Here is a 20119-nt window from a genome sequence, read left to right on the forward strand (position 1 = left end):
AATGGACCAAAGTTAAATTGGTCAATGGTGTTTCCGCCGAGGAAGCAAAATATTGGGAAAATTACCAATTTTTTTATGAATCGGATCCCGGTGATGTTCTAAATGTTCTTCATCATCTTCATCAAAATCTACATCAATCTAGTTCAAAAATCCTAACATAAAACAACTTACAAAACAACTACTCAAGAAAACTTCAAGAACACTTCAAGTTTACAAGTCTACTTCCAAGCTTTCTAATCCATTCCAAGTAATCATCTAAGATCAAGAAACCTCTGTTATTTACAGTAATTTATCATTCTAATTCAAGGTATAATTCGTATTCAAACTTTGATTCGATTTCTATAACTATAAACTATCTTAATTCGAGTAAAAATCTTACTTGAACTTGTTTTCATGTCATGATTCTACTTCAAGAACTTTCAAGCAATCCAAGATCCTTTGAAGCTATATCATTTCTTGTCACTTCCAGTAGGTTTACCTACTAAACTTTAGGTAGTAATGATGTTCATAACATCATTCGATTCATATATATATAACTATCTTATTCGAAGATTTAAACTTGTAATAACTAGAACATAGTTTAGTTAATTCTAAACTTGTTCGCAAACAAAGTTAATCCTTCTAACTTGACTTTTAAAATCAATTAAACACATGTTATATATCTATATGATATGCTAACTTAATTATTTAAAACCTGGAAACACGAAGAACACCGTAAAACCGGACATACGTCGTCGTAGTGAAACCGGGGGCTGTTTTGGGTTAGATAATTAAAAACTATGATAAACTTTGATTTAAAAGTTTTTCTTCTGGGAAAATGATATTTCTTATGAACATGAAACTATATCCAAAAAACATGGTTAAACTCAAAGTGGAAGTATGTTTTGCAAAATGGTCATCAAGATGTTGTTCTTTCGACGGAAATGACTACCTCTTACAAAAATGACTTGTAACCTATATTTTCAACAATAAACTTATACTTTTTCTGTTTAGTTTCATAAATTTCAGTTCATTATGAAACCATAGCAACTTGATTCACTCAAAATGGATTTAAAACGAAGAAATTATTGGTAAAATAAAATTGGATAAATTTGCTTGTTGTAGTTACGTGAAATTTGTAACAAATCTATACCAACCATAACTTAACTAACTTATATTGTATTATACATGTATTCTAACATATATTATGTAATCTTGATATACCATAGACACGTATACAATGTTTTGACATATCATATCGACGTCATCTATATATATTATTTGGAACAACCATAGACACTCTATATGCGGTAATGTTCGAGTTAGCTATACAGGGTTGAGGTTGATTCCAAAATAATATATATACTTTGAGTTGTGATCGAGTCTGAGACTTGTATACACTGGGTCGTGGATTGATTCGAGATAATATATATTGATTTATTTCTGTACTACTAACTGTGGACAACTAATTGTGGACTACGAACGTTGGACTATTAACTTAACAAACTTAAATCGTGAAAACATAATAAAACATATTGTGAATATAATTCGATCATACTTTGATATATATGTATATATTTATTATAGGTTCATGAATCGACCAGTTGCCAAGTGTTATTTTCTGACGAAGGGATAATCTGTGAAAGTGAGTTATAGTCCCACTTTTAAAAATCTAATATTTTTGGGATGAAAATACATGCAGCTTTATAAATGTTTTATAAAATAGACACAAGTACGCAAAACTACATTCTATAGTTGGATTATTAAACCGAATATTGCCCCTTCAAGTCTGGTAACCTAAGAATTAGGGAAATAGCCCCTAATTGACGTGAATCCTATAGATAGATCTATGGGCCTAACAAACCCCATTCTAGAATTTGGAATGCTTTAGTACTTCGAGTATGCGGGGAATATTCTATATGCATTAAAGTTAATGTCGGTTACCAGGTGTTCATCATATGAATGATTTTTATACACTTGCGAGTGTAAGATTATTGAATAAATGAAATCTTGTGGTCTATTATTACGATTTGATAAATATATAGGTTAAACCTATAACTCACCAACATTTTTGTTGACGTTTAAAGCATGTTTATTCTCAGGTGATTATTAAGAGCTTCCGCTGTTGCATGCTAAATAAAGACTTGATTGGAGTCTGCATGCTTGTACAATATTGTTTAAAAACTGCATTCGAAGACTTAAGTTGTTGTGTAATATTATTGTAAACTATAATGTAATGGTCGTGTGAAAACGCTACATTTTAGATTATCATTATTTGATAATCTTCGTAATATTTTAAACCTTTATCGCAAATATAAAGGTTATGGTTTGTTTCAAAAATCGAATGCAGTCTTTGAAAAACGTCCCATATAGAGGTCAAAACCTCGCAACGAAATCAATTAATATGAAACGTTTATAATTATTATGAACAGGACATTTCAGTATCAAGCTTGGACGGTTCTTCTAGTAGCCTTCCAGGATAAGGTACGCGAACTAGAGTTTGAGTGGGCAGCTTCTGATTATATGTCGATTTGTTCTTGAGCCTAGCTGACCTTCTCTGTGGTTCTTCCTTTGAGATTATGGAGTCCTTTTGCTTAGCTTCCTCTATGTAGGGATTTTGGATAGTATTACTAGGTAATCTTCTTTGAGGTCGGGTTTCAAGGCGTTGTGATAACTGTCCGAGCTGCGTTTCTAGACTTTTGAGCAGAGCCAATTGGTTTCGCATGAGTATCTCTGTCTGGTCTTATCTAGATGCAGTTCTCTGATTTAGATGTTGTTGTCCTTGAATGAACTGAGTCAATTGATCATTAGTCCCGAGAGCAGGGTTTGTTACTTTTGTAATTTAGGTGGTTGGGTAATTTTCCTCAGCTGGTGGACCAGTGAGTGGAAGTGGTTGATCGTAGGTCAATTGAGATTGTTGGGGTGGCTAAGGTGGTTAACGATAGCGAAAATGCTGGTTGTTTCTTTGAAATTGGATAACCCTATGTGTTTGATTGAATCTGGGATTTGATTGACGAGATGGGTATTGAACGTAACAGACTGAACCGTCAGGATTCTCGTACTCAACTTGATATTCTTCAGTGGGTTGCAGATTGGTACAATTAACACATGCCTGAACCTGGTTAACCTGCTGCAGTTGCATCTTCAATTCTCTGAGTTGTTTGGCAAGAGACTCCATCTTGTCCGTGAGGGATTTGATGGCCTCCGTTTGATTATTTAATGTGGATAGTGGAGCGGATGATGAAGTTGTTTCACCACTGTTCCAATCATGATGATTGCCATGTTCTCGAGTGAAATGTCCCGTTCATATTGATTATAAACGTTCCATATTAATTGATTTTGTCGCGAGGTTTTGACCTCTATATGAGACGTTTTTCAAAGACTGCATTCATTTTTAAAACAACCATAACCTTTATTTTATCTATAAAGGTTTAAAAAGCATTACGTAGATTATCAAATAATGATAATCTAAAATATACCGTTTACACACGACCAATACATAATGGTTTACAATAAGAATATATTACATCAAAAATAAGTTTCTTGAATGCAGTTTTTACATAATATCATACAAGCATGGACTCCAAATCTTGTCCTTATTTTAGTATGCAACAGCGGAAGCTCTTAATAATCACCTGAGAATAAACATGCTTAAAACGTCAACAAAAATGTTGGTGAGTTATAGGTTTAACCTATATATTATCAAATCATAATAATAGACCATAAGATTTCATATTTCAATATACATCCCATACATAGAGATAAAAATCATTCATATAGTGAACACCTGGTAACCGACATTAACAAGATGCATATAAGAATATCCCCTATCATTCCGGGAAATCCTTCGAACATGATAAAAACGAATTCGAAGTACTAAAGCATCCGGTACTTTGGATGGGGTTCGTTAGGCCCAATAGATCTATCTTTAGGATTCACGTCAATTAGTAGATCGGTTTATTAATTCTTAGGTTACCAAGCAAAATGGGCATATTCGGCTTCGATCATTCACCCATATAATGTAGTTTCAATTACTTGTGTCTATTTCGTAAAACATTTTTAAAACTGCATGTATTCTCATCCCAAAATATTAGATTTTAAAAGTGGGACTATAACTCACTTTCACATATTTTTACTTCGTCGGGAAGTAAGACTTGGTCACTGGTTGATTCACGAACCTATAACAAATATGTACATATATATCAAAGTATGTTCAAAATATATTTACAACATTTTTAATACGTTTTAATGTTTTAAGTTTATTAAGTAAGCTGTCCTCGTTAGTAACCTACAACTAGTTGTCCACAATTAGATGTACAGAAATAAATCGATATATATATATATATTATCTTGAATCAATCCACGACCCAGTGTATACACGTCTCAGGCTAGATCACAACTCAAAGTATATATATTTTTGGAATCAACCTCAACCCTTTATAGCTAACTCCAACATTACTGCATATAGAGTGTCTATGGTTGTTCCAAATAATATATATACATGGGTCGATATGATATGTCAAAACATTTGCATACGTGTCTATGGTATCCCAAGATTACATAATATATTAGAATACATGTATAATATAATATAAGTTAGCTAGGATATGATTTGTATAGAATAGTTACAATATTTCCCGTAGCTACAACAATCAAAAAATATCCAATCTTGTTTTACCCATAACTTCTTCGTTTTAAATCCATATTGAGTGAATTAAATTGCTATGGTTTCATATTGAACTCTATTTTATGAATCTAAATAGAAAAAGTATAGGTTTATAGTCAGAAATATAATTTACAAGTCGTTTTTGTAAGAGGTAGTCATTTCAGTCGAAAGAACGACGTCTTGATGACCATTTTGAAAAATATACTTCCACTTTGAGTTTAATCATGATTTTTGGATATAGTTTCATGTTCATAAGAAAAATCATTTTCCCAGAAGAACAACTTTTAAATCAAAGTTTATCATAGTTTTTAATTATTAAAACCAAAACAGCCCGCGGTGTTACTACGACGACGTATGTCCGGTTTTACGGTGTTTTTTGTGTTTCCTGGTTTTAAATCATTAAGTTAGCATATAATATAGATATAGTAAATCTGTTTAGTTGATTTTAAAAGTCAAGTTAGAAGGATTAACTTTTGTTTGCGAACAAGTTTAGAATTAACTAAACTATGTTCTAGTGATTTCAAGTTTAAACCTTCGAATAAGATAGCTTTATATGTATGAATCGAATGATGTTATGAACATCATTACTACCTCAAGTTTTATGGATAAACCTACTAGAAAAGTGACAAATGGATCTAGCTTCAAAGGATCCTTGGATGGCTTGAAAGTTCTTGAAGCAGAATCATGACACGAAAACAAGTTCAAGTAAGATTTCCACTCGAAATAAGATTATTATAGTTATAGAAATTGAATCAAAGTTTGAATATGAGTATTACCTTGTATTATAAAGATATCTTACTGTAACTAAGAAAAATTTCTTGAGGTTGGATGATCACTTTACAAGATTGGAAGTAACCTAGCAAACTTGGAAGTATTCTTGATTTTATGAAACTAGAACTTATAGAATTTATGAAGAACACTTAGAACTTGAAGATAGAACTTGAGAGAGATCAATTAGATGAAGAAAATTGAAGAATGAAAGTGTTTGTAGGTGTTTTTGGTCATTGGTATATGGATTAGATATAAAGGATGTGTAATTTTGTTTACATGTAAATAAGTCATGAATGATTACTAATATTTTTGTAATTTTGTGAGATATTTCATGCTAGTTGCCAAATGATGGTTCCCACATGTGTTAGGTAACTTATATATATATATATATATATATATATATATATATATATATATATATATATATATATATGGGCTGTTAAGAGCTGATCAATGGAGTGTATATACCAATAGTACATACATCTAAAAGCTGTGTATTGTACGAGTACGAATACGGGTGCATACGAGTAGAATTGTTGATGAAACTGAATGAGGATGTAATTGTAAGCATTTTTGTTAAGTAGAAGTATTTTGATAAGTGTCTTGAAGTCTTTCAAAAGTGTATGAATACATATTAAAAAACTACATGTATATACATTTTAACTGAGCCGTTAAGTCATCGTTAGTCGTTACATGTAAATGTTGATTTGAAACCTTTAAGTTAACGATCATGTTAAATTTTGTTAACCCAATGTTTATTATATCTAAAGAGATGTTAAATTGTTACATTATCATGATATTATGATATATAATATATCTTAGTATGATATATATACAGTTAAATGTCGTTACAACGATAATCGTTACATATATGTCTCGTTTCGAAATCATTAAGTTAGTAGTCTTATTTTTACATATGTAGTTCATTGTTAATACGCTTAATGATATATTTACTTATCATTTAACATAATTAACCAAGTGTATCAATATCTTAATATGATTCATATGTACTTAGTAAGACGTTGATATAAAGATAATCGTTATATATATCGTTTTCGAGTTTCTTAAATTCAATAGTCTCATTTTTATGTATATAACTCATTGTTAAAATACCTAATGAGATACTTACTTATCATAATATCATGTTAACTATATATATAATCATATATATGTCATCATATAGTTTTTACAAGTTTTAACGTTCGTGAATCACCGGTCAACTTGGGTGGTCAATTGTCTATATGAAACCTATTTAAATTAATCAAGTCTTAACAAGTTTTATTGCTTAACATGTTCGAAACACTTAATCATGTAAATAACAATTTCATTAATATATATAAACATGGAAAAGTTCAGGTCACTACATCGAGCAACTCCCATGCTTCCTCTGCGGTTTGGTTCATCAGATTTTCTTGATTGTCGTCCTATGATTTACCGTAAGACCATTGTAGAACGTACAAATTTGGGCTGCCCGTTCTAGCTTGTAACATCCCGCCTTTTTCCGTTATACTATTTTAAACTCCGTTATATGCTTATAACATCTCTCGTTAATACGCGTTTTAAATTATCTCGTTTAGGTAATTCACGCACCCGAATAAAAGTTGAGGGACTAAACTTGACAAGAGATCAACCCTTGACTAGGTCAAAGGGTCAAACCCCTTTCATCCATTAATTTTCATCCTCATCTTTTACTACTTCCAAATCCTCTCAACATTTAATCCTTAATTCATCATCTAAATCCAATTTTGGAGGCTAACATCAAAACAAATTACATATTTGGAATCCTCTCTTCATTCTCTACGTTTTGATACTAATTTCATCTCGATTGGGTAACTTTTTAAAAACTCTAAATTTCATAATCTTAGTGTTCTTGACTTAAAGGTGTGTTAATTAGTGTCTATGGCTCATTGTGATGTCGTATATGTAATTTGTATGCTCGATCTTGTGAATTGACATAACTAGCATGAACTTGAAAAAGAGCTTGTTAAATCTTTAATTTTGGATGATGAAATATGTTTAGATGTTAATGGTTATGTGTTCAAAGTGTTAGTTACTTCATTAGCTTCGTTTTGGTGTGTTGATTGACATGAAAACCTTACATTAACATGATTATTGGTTTTGAGATTTTGGTTAGGGTTTGATAAGCTTTATATGAACTTTTGATGTATCAAATGCTATGAAATATTGTTTATAAGTGTTTTATTGCAATGTGTGTTTGATTACCTTCGAAACGGCATATCATACATGTAAATTGGTTGCCCGAATCATGAAATGCGTTTTTAGAACTTGAACCTTTGATTATGAATGTTTAATGCGGTTTTGGGTTGTTGTAAGTGTTGAATTACTTGTTGAAATGTGTTTAGATGTTTTCCTCGTCAAAATACCTTTCCGATGATATAAGATACATGTTTTAGTTGTTTGCGGATCATAAAATGTGTTAGTTTGGTTTTTGGTTCGTGTACTTAGAAGTTTTCTGCATCAGACTTGAATACCAATCTGGACGCCGTCCAGATCCTTGGACGCCATCCCAGATTTCAAAGCTGGACGCCATCCAGATATTTGGACACCGTCCCAGCCTTCAAAGCTGGACGCCGTCCAGACAATCTGGACGGCGTCCAGATACACTGGCAAGCTTCTGTCTTCGTTGGTCATTTTACGGAAAATGTTTGCTATGCTATGGACCTCCGATTCACATGTAACTTGTTCTAACATGCTCATATACGATTAGAAACCTCAGAAAAATAGTTCACGACCCGACCCGAACGTGTTGACTTTTTCGTTGACTTTGACCCGACCTAAGTTGACTTTTAATCAAACTTAACCAAATATTTGTGCAATCGTTCTAACATGCTTTTATACTTGTACCTTGCATGAAACATGACAATTTGATTCACATGCTATTATGATCGAGTCTTAACGAGCCATATGACTAATTGAACATCTTTGACCAATCGTGACTATCGTTATTGATACAACCTATTTGTTTAGGTCAAGACTAGCATTGTTCTTTGCACACGTTACTTGTCGAATTACTTATTTGCTCTTGCGTTCAAGGTGAGATCATAGTCCCACTTTTACTCTTTTGCACTTACATTTGGGATGAGAAAACATAAACGTTTCTTTTTACTAAGTGAACACAAGTACAAGAAAACAAACATTCGACATACGAGTTTGAACAAAAATCCTCAATTTGATTATCATTAGTTACACTTGCCGGGTGTAAGCGAGAACTTATGTTATATGGCCATATGGGTTTGACAAACCCTCATTCAAACGGTTCGCTACCGTTTACGAATGAAATATATTTTCGAGAAATAGTGTATGTTCTAACACTATTGTGATGGGGTTCTATGGAAGGAATGTTAAGCATTGATAATTGGGTGCTCGTGAAACAAACTTTTGGAATGTATTACTATTATATCATTGTTCCAAATCTTGTGGTTCACTTGTACTTAATTACTCAAACCTATGATTTCACCAACGTTTTCGTTGACAGATTTCTATGTTTTTCTTAGGTCCTTGAACATTTGTGTGATACATGCTTCCCCTCATTACTTTTGATACTTGCTTGGATGTCGAGTATACATGCATACGTGGAGCGTCTTTTGGCTACTTTTAAATTGTGTCGCATATGTTTCATTTGTACTTTAAACTTTGTAACGTAACTAGTTATCGAACTACTTTGTAAACCTTGGAACATCTTTACTTTTGAAATGAATGCGACATACTTTTGGTCAAACATTGTTTTAAAGACTTATGACCACGTAACGGGACCTAAGTAGACGGCACCGTCAATGACGATTTTGTCGGGTCACTACAGATGGTATCAGAGTGTTGGTTGTAGGGATTTAGAGTTCATTGGTGTCAACCCCGAGTCATAGGGTACATTAGTGAGTCTAGACTACAACCGGCATATAGACTTGAAGTAGGAATTACTTGACTACTTGTGCATTATACTCGAACGTTTCTACTCATATCTACTTTTATTTCATCTTAATCTCACGTTGTTTAATTTGATTGACGCGCCACCTTGACTTAGTGAAGTAATGTCGAATGCACATATGAATTAGGGTAATATAATTTACGGGATTATATTACGGTGACTCATATGAACGTTCCGACATTATGACACAAAGAATTTAAGGCGAGTCAAGAAATTTTTTTTTTCTCTCTATCCTATTTCCATATCATGATTAGTATTATTGAAAATACTAATCAACGGTATTCTTGTGTTTTGAAGGAACAATGCCTCCTCGTCGTGTGCCACGCCATGAGACTCCCGAACAAGCTCTACAACGAATGATAGCCACCACCGTGGAAGTGGCCATGGCCAATCACTCCTCCAACAATAACAACAACCACAACAACAATCAAGGGGCCGGTAACTCAAGCGAGGGATGCTCATATAAAGCTTTCATGGGGTGCAAACCTCATACTTTTGATGGGACCGGGGGACCGGTTACTCTCACTCGATGGTTCGAACAAGCGGTTACTCCACTCACACTTTCGCCGGTGTCGCCCTCACATGGTGGAACACCTATGTACAATCGGTGGGTACCGATGAAGCTCACGCCCTCTCTTGGGCCGACTTAAGGGAAAAGATGATCGTCGAATATTTCCCTCGTGAAGAAACCCGAAGGCTCGAACAAGAGCTAAGAACTTTGAAAGCGGTCGAAGATGATCTCAAGGCTTATAATCAACGATTTTCCGAACTAGCTTTGATGTGCCCAAATCTTGTGAACCCCGAAGCTTTAAGGGTTGAACTTTACATGGATGGTCTTCCAAAGAGCATCAAACACGAAGTAATGTCATCCAAACCCACTAATCATCAAGAAGCTTTGAACATGGCCCGCAAATTGATAGAAACGGTGGACGAAATTGTAGTGCCGGCACCTAAAGCCGATGATAAGTCGGGTAACAACAAAAGAAAGTGGGAAGCCCCCCAAACAAGCAACAACAACTTTTCTAAGAAGCCTTACACCTCCGACGGCAAGAAGGGTTATGCCGGGAACCTACCTCTTTGCAACAAATGCAACAAACATCACTTTGGTGAATGTGGCAAGTTAATTTGCCACCGGTGTCAAGGAGTTGGTCATAAGGCCAATGAGTGTAAAAGTGTTACCCCCATCGCTCGAAAGGGGCCCAATGCACCAAAAACGGGCACTTGTTATGAATGTGGCCAAATGGGCCATTATAGAAATGCATGCCCGAAGAGGAAAGATAACCCCAATACGCGCGGCCGAGCTTTCAACATCAACACCGAGGAAGCCCGAGATGACAATGACTTGGTCACAGGTATGTTCTTCTCAACAACTCTTATGTTACTTGTTTATTCGATTCGGGTGCCGATAAATGCTTTGTATCCAAGACTTTGATTCATTCTTTTAGCACTTCACCACTCCCACTAGATACCACTTATACTATTGAAGTGGCCAACGGGAAACTATTGAGTGCCGACACATATTACCGGGGGTGTACGTTAAACATTTTGGGTAAAGAGTTTGAAATTGACTTGATACCCATGGAACTAGGAAGCTTCGATGTAATAATCGGTATGAATTGGTTAGCCAAAACGAAATATCACATCCTTTGTGATCTTAACGCAATACGGATTCCTATCAAGAATGGTGAACCCTTGATTGTTTATGGCGATAAGAGTTGCACCGGACTCAAACTCGTTTCATGCATTAAAGTTAGAAAACTACTCCGTAAGGGTTGTTTTACGATCCTTGCTCATGTTAAGAAAGTCGAGTCCGATGAGAAGCACATCGATGATGTGCCAATTGTTAGTGACTATTTCGATGTATTTCCCGACGAATTTCCGGGTCTTCCACCTCATCGACCGGTTGAATTCCAAATCGATCTAATTCCGGGAGCCGCACCCGTAGCACGTGCACCATATAGACTTGCTCCATCCGAAATGCAAGAATTGCAAAGTCAAATCCAAGAACTACTTGATCGTGGTTTTATCCAACCTAGCCATTCACCTTGGGGTGCTCCGATTTTGTTTGTTAAAAAGAAAGAAGGATCCCTACAAATGTGCATTGATTATCGTGAACTAAACAAATTGACGGTTAAGAACCGATATCCTCTTCCTCACATCGATGACCTCTTTGATCAACTACAAGGGTCTTATGTATATTCAAAAATCAATCTCCGCTCGGGTTATCATCAATTAAGGGTTAAGGGGGAAGATATCTCCAAAACCGCTTTCCGAACTCGTTATGGTAGTTATGAATTCCTTGTCATGCCATTTGGTCTCACTAACGCACCGGCGGTGTTCATGGATCTCATGAACCGCGTGTGCAAACCGTATCTTGATAAATTCGTTATTGTGTTCATCGATGACATCTTGGTCTATTCTAAAAGTGAAGAAGAGCACGAACAACATCTCCGACTTGTGCTCGAACTTTTAAGACAAGAACGACTCTATGCCAAATTCTCTAAGTGTGAATTTTGGTTGAAGGAAGTTCAATTTCTTGGTCATGTTGTAAGTGACCAAGGTATTAAAGTCGATCCATAGAAAATCGAAGCCATTAGTAAATGGGAGACTCCTACTACACCTACTCACATTCGTCAATTCTTGGGTCTCACCAGATACTACCTTAGATTCATCAAAGATTTCTCTTTGGTTGCTCGTCCTCTAACCGCATTAACTCACAAGGTAAAGAAATTCATTTGGGCGACCGAACAAGAATCCGCATTTCAAATCTTGAAAACGAAGCTAACCACCGCTCCTATCTTGTCACTTCCCAAAGGCAACGATGATTTTGTTGTGTATTGCGACACCTTGAAACATGGTTTTGGGTATGTGTTGATGCAACGAACGAAAGTCATTGCTTACGCTTCTCGACAACTCAAAATTCATGAACGAAACTATAGGACACATGATCTCGAACTCGGAGCCGTTGTCTTCGCACTTAAAATGTGGAGACACTATCTTTATAGAACCAAAAGTACCATCTTCACCGATCACAAAAGCCTTCAACACATCTTCGATCAAAAACAACTAAACATGAGACAACGACGGTGGATTGAAACTTTAAACGATTATGATTGTGAGCTTCGTTACCATCCCGGAAAGGCAAATGTAGTAGCTTATGCCTTAAGTCGAAAAGAAAGAGCGGTGCCTCTTCGTGTCCGAGCTTTAAACATCACCATCCACACCAACCTTAATAACCAAATTCGAGTAGCCCAATACAAGGCTCTCAAGGATGAAAACATCTCTTTCGAACACTTGAACATCCTCACCTCTCGATTCGAAGTTAAAGAAACCGGACTCCGATATTTCGTTGGGAGGATTTGGGTGCCTAGTTATGGGGACCTACGAAGCCTTATTTTAGATGAAGCACATAACTCACGATACTTGATTCATCCCGGTGCCAATAAGATGTACCACGACCTTAAACAACAGTATTGGTGGCCGAACATCAAAAGGGACGTAGCTACTTATGTTGCCAAGTGTTTGACATGTTCCAAAGTCAAAGCCGAACATTAAAGACCATCCGGACTACTTCAACAACCCGAGATCCCGCAATGGAAGTGGGAAAGGATAACGATGGATTTTATCACTAAGCTACCAAAAATGACGGTGGTTATGATACCATTTGGGTTATTGTTGACCGTCTCACCAAATCCGCACACTTCCTTGCCATGAAAGAAACGGACAAAATGGAGAAACTTGCACAACTTTACATTAAGGAGATCGTAGCCCGACACGGTGTACCTTTATCGATTATCTCCAACCGAGATGGTCGTTTCGTTTCTAGATTTTGGCGTACTTTACAAGAAGCGTTGGGAACGCGTTTAGACATGAGCACAGCATATCATCCTCAAACCGATGGACAAAGCGAACGTACAATTCAAACCTTAGAGGACATGTTACGAGCTTGCGTGGTTGATTTCGGAAAAGCTTGGGACAAGCACTTACCTCTTGCCGAATTCTCCTACAACAATAGTTATCATGCGAGTATTAACGCCGCACCATTCGAAGCTTTATATGGTCGAAAATGTCGTTCACCTCTTTGTTGGGCCGAAGTAGGCGACACACAAATCACCGGACCCGAACTCATTCATGAAATAACCGAGAAAATCGTTCAAATCAGAGATAGGCTTAGGACGGCCCGAAGTCGTCAAAAGAGCTATACCGAAAAACGATGCAATGATCTTGAATTTCAAGTCGGTGATCGCGTAATGTTAAAAGTCGCACCTTGGAAAGGTGTAATCCGTTTCGGGAAACGTGGGAAGCTAAATCCGCGGTATATCGGTCCTTTCGAAATCTTGGAGCGTGTTGGAACCGTTGCTTATCGTTTAGATCTTCCGCCTCAATTGAGCTCCGTTCATCCTACTTTCCATGTATCTAACTTGAAAAAGTGCCTTGCCTGTAGTGACCCGAACTTTTCCATGTTTATATATATTAATTGAGATTGATGTTTACATGATTAAATGTTTCCAACATGTTAAGCAATCAAACTTGTTAAGACTTGATTAATTGAAATAGGTTTCATATAGACAATTGACCACCCAAGTTGACCGGTGATTCACGAACGTTAAAACTTGTAAAAAAACTATATGATGACATATATATGGTTATATATATAGTTAACATGATATTATGATAAGTAAACATATCATTAATTATATTAACAATGAACTACATATGTAAAAACAAGACTACTAACTTAATGATTTTGAAACGAGACATATATGTAACGTTTATCGTTGTAACGACATTTAATGTATATATATCATATTAAGAGATATTCGTACATCATAATATCATGATAATATAATAATTTAAATCTCTTTTGATATTACAAACATTAGGTTAACAACATTTAACAAGATCGTTAACCTAAAGGTTTCAAAACAACACTTACATGTAACGACTAACGATGACTTAACGACTCAGTTAAAATGTATATACATGTAGTGTTTTAATATATATTTATACACTTTTGAAAGACTTCAATACACTTATCAAAATACTTCTACTTAACAAAAATGCTTACAATTACATTCTCGTTCAGTTTCATCAACAATTCTACTCGTATGCACCCGTATTCGTACTCGTACAATACACAGCTTTTAGATGTATGTACTATTGGTATATACACTCCAATGATCAGCTCTTAGCAGCCCATGTGATTCACCTAACACATGTGGGAACCATCATTTGGCAACTAGCATGAAATATCTCATAAGATTACAAAAATATGAGTAATCATTCATGACTTATTTACATGAAAACAAAATTACATATCCTTTATATCTAATCCATACACCAACGACCAAAAACACCTACAAACACTTTCATTCTTCAATTTTCTTCATCTAATTGAACTCTCTCAAGTTCTATCTTCAAGTTCTAAGTGTTCTTCATAAATTCCAAAAGTTCTAGTTTCATAAAATCAAGAATACTTTCAAGTTTGCTAGCTCACTTCCAATCTTGTAAGGTGATCATCCAACCTCAAGAAATCTTTGTTTCTTACAGTAGGTTATCATTCTAATACAAGGTAATAATTATATTCAAACTTTGGTTCAATTTCTATAACTATAACAATCTTATTTCAAGTGATGATCTTACTTGAACTTGTTTTCGTGTCATGATTTTGCTTCAAGAACTTTGAGCCATCCAAGGATCCATTGAAGCTAGATCCATTTTTCTCTTTTCCAGTAGGTTCATCCAAGGAACTTAAGGTAGTAATGATGTTCATAACATCATTCGATTCATACATATAAAGCTATCTTATTCGAAGGTTTAAACTTGTAATCACTAGAACATAGTTTAGTTAATTCTAAACTTGTTCGCAAACAAAAGTTAATCCTTCTAACTTGACTTTTAAAATCAACTAAACACATGTTCTATATCTATATGATATGCTAACTTAATGATTTAAAACCTGGAAACACGAAAAACACCGTAAAACCGGATTTACGCCGTCGTAGTAACACCGCGGGCTGTTTTGGGTTAGTTAATTAAAAACTATGATAAACTTTGATTTAAAAGTTGTTATTCTGAGAAAATGATTTTTATTATGAACATGAAACTATATCCAAAAATTATGGTTAAACTCAAAGTGGAAGTATGTTTTCTAAAATGGTCATCTAGACGTCGTTCTTTCGACTGAAATGACTACCTTTACAAAAACGACTTGTAACTTATTTTTCCGACTATAAACCTATACTTTTTCTGTTTAGATTCATAAAATAGAGTTCAATATGAAACCATAGCAATTTGATTCACTCAAAACGGATTTAAAATGAAGAAGTTATGGGTAAAACAAGATTGGATAATTTTTCTCATTTTAGCTACGTGAAAATTGGTAACAAATCTATTCCAACCATAACTTAATCAACTTGTATTATATATTATGTAATCTTGAGATACCATAGACACGTATACAACGTTTCGACCTATCATGTCGACACATCTATATATATTTCGGAACAACCATAGACACTCTATATGTGAATGTTGGAGTTAGCTATACAGGGTTGAGGTTGATTCCAAAATATATATAGTTTGAGTTGTGATCAATACTGAGATACGTATACACTGGGTCGTGGATTGATTCAAGATAATATTTATCGATTTATTTCTGTACATCTAACTGTGGACAACTAGTTGTAGGTTACTAACGAGGACAGCTGACTTAATAAACTTAAAACATCAAAATATATTAAAAAGTGTTGTAAATATATTTTGAACATACTTTGATATATATGTATATATTGTTATAGGTTCGTGAATCAACCAGTGGCCAAGTCTTACTTCCCGACGAAGTAAAAATCTGTGAAAGTGAGTTATAGTCCCACTTTTAAAATCTAATATTTTTGGGATGAGAATACATGCAGGTTTTATAAATGATTTACAAAATAGACACAAGTACGTGAAACTACATTCTATGGTTGAATTATCGAAATCGAATATGCCCCTTTTTATTAAGTCTGGTAATCTAAGAATTAGGGAACAGACACCCTAATTGACGCGAATCCTAAAGATAGATCTATTGGGCCTAACAAACCCCATCCAAAGTACCGGATGCTTTAGTAATTCGAAATTTATATCATATCCGAAGGGTGTCCCGGAATGATGGGGATATTCTTATATATGCATCTTGTTATTGTCGGTTACCAGGTGTTCACCATATGAATGATTTTTATCTCTATGTATGGGATGTGTATTGAAATATGAAATCTTGTGGTCTATTGTTACGATTTGATATATATAGGTTAAACCTATAACTCACCAACATTTTTGTTGACGTTTAAAGCATGTTTATTCTCAGGTGAATATTAAGAGCTTCCGCTGTTGCATACTAAAATAAGGACAAGATTTGGAGTCCATGTTTGTATGATATTGTGTAAAAACTGCATTCAAGAAACTGATTTCGATGTAACATATTTGTATTGTAAACCATTATGTAATGGTCGTGTGTAAACAGGATATTTTAGATTATCATTATTTGATAATCTACGTAAAGCTTTTTAAACCTTTATTTATGAAATAAAGGTTATGGTTTGTTTTAAAAATGAATGCAGTCTTTGAAAAACGTCTCATATAGAGGTCAAAACCTCGCAACGAAATCAATTAATATGGAACGTTTTTAATCAATAAGAACGGGACATTTCATTGCCGAACCCGATATCGTCATTCCTCTCGAGGAACTTACTATTGATGACAAACTTCATTTTGTGGAGGAACCGGTTGAAATTGTGGACACCTCCGTCAAGACATTGAAATAAAGCCGAATTCCGATTGTTAAAGTCCGTTGGAACGCCAAAAGGGGACCCGAGTTTACATGGGAAAGGCAAGATCAAATGCAAAAGAAATACCTTCACTTATTCCCGATTCCGGAAACGCAAGATTTCGAGGAAGAAACAACGACTACTATGCCTACTTAAATTTCGGGACAAAATTTCTTTTAAGGAGTAGGTAATGTAACATCCCGCCTTTTTCCGTTTACTTTTCCGTTATACTATTTTAAACTCCGTTATATGCTTATAACATCTCCCGTTAATACGCGTTTTAAATTATCTTGTTTAGGTAATTCACGCACCCGAACGAAAGCTGAGGGACTACACTTGACAAGGGATCAACCCTTGACTAGGTCAAAGGGTCAAACCCCTTTCATCGATTCATTTTCATCCTCATCTTTTACAACTTCCAAATCCTCTCAACATTTAATCCTTAATTCATCATCTAAATCCGATTTTGGAGGCTAACATCAAAACAAATTACATATTTGGAATCCTCTCTTCATTCTCTACATTTTGATACTAATTTCATCTCGATTGGGTAACTTTTTAAAAACTCTAAATTTCATAATCTTAGTGTTCTTGACTTAAAGGTGTGTTAATTAGTGTCTATGGCTCATTGTGATGTCGTATATGTAATTTGTATGCTCGATCTTGTGAATTGACATAACTAGCATGAACTTGAAAAAGAGCTTGTTAAATCTTTGATTTTGGATGATGAAATGTGTTTAGATGTTAATGGTTGTGTGTTCAAAGTGTTAGTTACTTCATTAGCTTCGTTTTAGTGTGTTGATTGACATGAAAACCTTACATTAACATGATTATTGGTTTTGAGATTTTGGTTAGGGTTTGATAAGCTTTATATGAACTTTTGATGTATCAAATGCTATGAAATATTGTTGATAAGTGTTTTGTTGCAATGTGTGTTTGATTACCTTCGAAACGGCATATCATACATGTAAATTGGTTGCCCGAATCATGAAATGCGTTTTTAGAACTTGAACCTTTGATTATGAACGTTTAATACGGTTTTGGGTTGTTGTAAGTATTGAATTACTTGTTGAAATATGTTTAGATGTTTTCCTCTTCAAAATACCTTTTCGATGATATAAGATACATGTTTTGGTTGTTTGCGGATCATAAAATGTGTTAGTTTGGTTTTTGGTTCGTGCACTTAGAAGTTTTCTGCATCAGACTTGAATAACAATCTGGACGCCGTCCAGATCCTTGGACGCCGTCCCAGATTTCAAAGTTGGACGCCGTCCAGATATTTGGACGCCGTCCCAGCCTTCAAAGCTGGACGCCGTCCAAACAATCTGGACGCCGTCCAGATACACTAGCAGGCTTCTGTCTTCGTTGGTCAATTTACGGAAAATGTTTGCTATGCTATGGACCTCCGATTCACATGTAACTTGTTCTAACATGCTCATATATGATTAAAAACCTCAGAAAAATAGTTCGGGACCCGACCCGAACGTGTTGACTTTTTCGTTGACTTTGACCCGACCTAAGTTGACTTTTAATCAAACTTAACCAAATGTTTGTGCAATCATTCTAACATGCTTTTATACTTGTACCTTGCATGAAACATGACAATTTTATTCACATGCTATTATGATCGAGTCTTAACGAGCCATAGGACTAATTGAACATCTTTGACCAATCGTGACTATCGTTATTGATACAACCTATTTGTTTAGGTTAAGACTAGCATTGTTCTTTGCACACGTTACTTGTCGAAGTACTTATTTGCTCTTGCGCTCAAGGTGAGATCATAGTCCCACTTTTACTCTTTTGCACTTACATTTGGGATGAGAAAACATAAACATTTCTTTTTACTAAGTGAACACAAGTACAAGAAAACAAACATTCTACATACGAGTTTGAACAAAAATCCTCAATTTGATTATCATTAGTTACACTTGCCGGGTGTAAGCGAGAACTTATGTTATATGGACATATGGGTTTGACAAACCCTCATTCAAACGGTTCGCTACCGTTTACGAATGAAATATATTTTCGAGAAAAAGTGTATGTTCTAACACTATTGTGATGGGGTTCTATGCAAGGAATGTTAAGCATTGATAATTGGGTGCTCGTGAAACAAACTTTTTGAATGTATTACTATTATATCATTGTTGCAAATCTTGTGGTTCACTTGTACTTACTTACTCAAACCTATGATTTCACCAATGTTTTCGTTGACAGATTTCTATGTTTTTCTCAGGTCCTTGAACCTTTGTGTGATACATGCTTCCGCTCATTACTTTTGATACTTGCTTGGATGTCGAGTATACATGCATATGTGGAGCGTCTTTTGGCTACTTTTAAATTGTGTCGCATATGTTTCATTTGTACTTTAAACTTTGTAACGTAACTAGTTATCGAACTACTTTGTAAACCTTGGAACATCTTTACTTTTGAAATGAATGCGACATACTTTTGGTCAAATATTGTTTTAAAGACTCATGACCACGTAACGGGACCTAAGTAGACGTCACCGTCAATGACGATTTTGTCGGGTCGCTACTTAGCTGGTGATTAGGGCATTTCTTCAGCAAGGTTTTGAATCGCTCCCATGTAGTGTAAAGAGATTCATCATAACTTTGTTTAAAGTTAATGATGTCATTCTTAAGCTTGGTTTGTTTAAAAAGAGGGAAATATTTAGTTAGGAATTTAGTAGCCATCTTCGTCCATGACGTGATGGAATCTTTTTCCAATCCTTCATACCATGTTTATGCATGATGAGTGAGAGAATAGGGGAACAAGTATAGCCGGACTATATCTTATCCTATCCATGGCTATTTGTAGGAGTTCGAAAGAGATATGAATTTATCAAGGTGAGAGTTATGATCATCATTCGGTAGTCCATGATATTGGCAGCTACTTTGGATGAGCTGTATAATGTGATGCTTTAACTCGAATGATTGCCCTTTCATTTTT

At 35.0% G+C, this 20119-nt stretch overlaps 1 non-coding gene across 1 annotated transcript; it reads left to right on the plus strand.

The window, feature by feature from the left end:
- Nucleotides 1-19708: 19708 nt before the first annotated feature.
- LOC139903468 (small nucleolar RNA R71) lies at nt 19709-19814 on the plus strand. The gene has a single exon (XR_011778285.1). It is a non-coding gene; the product is annotated as a small nucleolar RNA R71 (small nucleolar RNA).
- Nucleotides 19815-20119: the final 305 nt, after the last annotated feature.

Source organism: Rutidosis leptorrhynchoides, chromosome 3 (assembly GCF_046630445.1).
Source record: "Rutidosis leptorrhynchoides isolate AG116_Rl617_1_P2 chromosome 3, CSIRO_AGI_Rlap_v1, whole genome shotgun sequence".
Classification (NCBI taxonomy): domain Eukaryota; kingdom Viridiplantae; phylum Streptophyta; class Magnoliopsida; order Asterales; family Asteraceae; genus Rutidosis; species Rutidosis leptorrhynchoides.